The sequence below is a fragment of the Mus musculus genome, chromosome 19 (assembly GCF_000001635.26).
Source record: "Mus musculus strain C57BL/6J chromosome 19, GRCm38.p6 C57BL/6J".
NCBI lineage: Eukaryota > Metazoa > Chordata > Mammalia > Rodentia > Muridae > Mus > Mus musculus.
The window spans coordinates 21,257,813-21,260,408 of record NC_000085.6 but is presented as its reverse complement, the minus strand read 5'-3'; positions in this window follow the sequence as shown (position 1 = coordinate 21,260,408).

Genomic DNA, 2,596 nt, shown 5'->3' with positions numbered 1-2,596 from the left:
GTAATAGTGCCACTCTTTTCTTTTGTAGAACATGATTTTAATATTTTCAACTGTTAATATTCAAGAGACAGGATCATTATTTTAAGATATAGTTCATTGTTATGTCTCCCTTTTCATTACTGATTTTATTAGTTTGTATACTGTCTCTGTGTCCTCTGGTTAGTCTGGCTAAGGGTATATCTATGATGTTGACTTTCTCCAAGAACCAGTTCCTGGTTTTGTTTATTCTTTGTATAGTTCTTTTTGTTTCACAGCCCTGAGATCCTGTGGTCCTGGGCATGTTAGAGCACCTAGGAGTGGAACTTCTTTTGGATGTTGTGGGACTGGGTGCGGAGTTTGCTCCCAAGGTCTGCTGAGGGCACCAGCTCAGACTGGAAGGAACCTGTGTCACTGGTTAGGCAGAGTTCCTGGGTTCCGGATAGTGCTTCTTCTTATGGCCCAAACATTCAAACACAAGAGTCTATGGAGATCAAACCTATTCAAACAATCACAATATGCAACATACAAACAAACATATAGGGAAAATCCAGTGTGTATGTTGGGGGCATTGGATGAAATTCTGAGCAAATGTGTGTGATTGACATGAGCATGGCCATGCCAAGGATGCCAATGCCTTGGAGCCATGGTAGTCATAAAACTTTCTCCAGGTCAGGATCAGGAAAACAGCAAAGCTTTGCCCGTGTTGCTGTGTAGCTGGTTACAGTGTCTATAGACCACAGCTTCCTCCTTCCAGATGCTTAACACCTGAGATTGTTCCTTGTACCAAGGTTAGCTAACCCTACTTCCTGGTTGTATTTAATAATAAACTTGCTGAGTTTCTTGGCTGAGGGTGTGTCTCCATCAGAGTGCACAGCCCACCTAATCCAGCTTTTCTGTACATGTGTCTGTGCTTCATTCTCTCAGCCATGCAGGTCGGGGAGTGTGTGTGTGTGTGTGTGGGGGGGGGGGTCAAATATACACACAGACCCATGAAGAAGTTGGTAAAAGTAAAGTGAAAAATCAAACTGAAAAGGGGGAAAATAAATAAAACTTAGTTTCACCAAAGAAGATCACAAACAAGTGTGCAAAAAAAAAAATGTTCAATGTGATCTATCATGAAGAAGATAAAAATTCAAACATGGTGTGGCAGGTTCACCTCTCATTCTAGCAGATCATAAGTTCAAGGCTAACCTGGGCTGCAAGGTAAAACCTGTCTCTAAACAAACAGAGCAGTAATTTCCATTAAGCACTACTTAAAACCCACTGGAAAGGCAAATTATATAGAGTACTGACAGACATGAAACACTAGTATGGATGTGACAAAGTCTTGTTCACTGAAAGTTCAATGAAGCCATTTTTAGAACATAGTTTGATGCCCAATCCTTTCCCAAATTATACATACTTCTATAATTCAGCAGACACACTCCTTGCTGTCTGCCAAAAGGGACTATAGATGTGTCAACACAAAACCTGCACACAAATGTTTAGAGTAGCTTTGCTCATTATTGTCAAAACTTAGAAGCAGCTTGATATCTTCAATAACTGAATGAAGAAATAGACTGTTAACACACTTTGTGTTGCTAAAACAAAACACCCGAGGGTCAGATAACTTTAAAGAAAGATGAGAGAGGGTATCTGAGTGGAAGATGGCTTGTCTACTATATGCACAATTCCAAATCCAATTCCTGGTTTGTTTTGGTTCAAACTTCTGGAGATCAAAGGCCATAGTTCTGATCTGGAATGTTCCCCAAATGTTTATGTGTTCAAGGACTGGTGTCTAGTTGGAGGGAGATTGTTATTAGTGGTATGACCTTAAATGGGATATTCTATGTCCCTTCTATCAGCCTTCTGTCCACTATGAGGTGAACAGTATGTGCCCCTGGTACAATGTACTGTCACCACAAGCCCCCAAAACAATGGAGCCAAACTACCATGGCCTGAAACTGTGTGCCAAAATACACCTTTCCTTTTGTACATTGATTTTCTTAGATTTTTTTAAGAACAATGTAGTTTTCTTTACTGATCAGGCTTCAGCAGAACTTAAAAACTATATGTTTAAGGTCAGCCTTGACTACACAGTGAAATATTGTTTCAAAAAAGTGGGTGGGGGTGAATTTTGGTTATTATAAGGGAAGGGTCTGTCAATAAGGTCTTGTTTCCCGGTTGGTTCTTGACTTGTCAATTGCGAAGGCTGGCGGCCAATTGCTGGAAGTAAGGTACAAGCAGGACTTCTAGGTCCCAAGAGGAAACGGAGATTCAGGGAGAGAGGGACTTTTTCTGCCATGCTTTGGAACGAGAAGCAGGAAACAACCATGGAAGATCTCAGGGCAGCTAGGGCCTGCAGCCTCTGCTACGAGCAGGTGGCCAAAGATGTTTGGTGAGGGCTAATTGGAATAAGTCACTAAGTTAAGGGCAGAAGGAGAGGTGGAGATTATAAATTAGTAAGGGCACACCTTTCCTGGCAGGAGGTATCTGTGCCCAACGATTGTGCCTGGAAAAGCAACTGTAAAGTGACAAACTAAGTGTGTACCCTTTATCCATGGATCCAAGGGTCTCAGGTAAGGCTGGTAACTAGATGCCTCCTGGAGCAAGGGTCTTGGGAGTGGGCTGGTAGAGC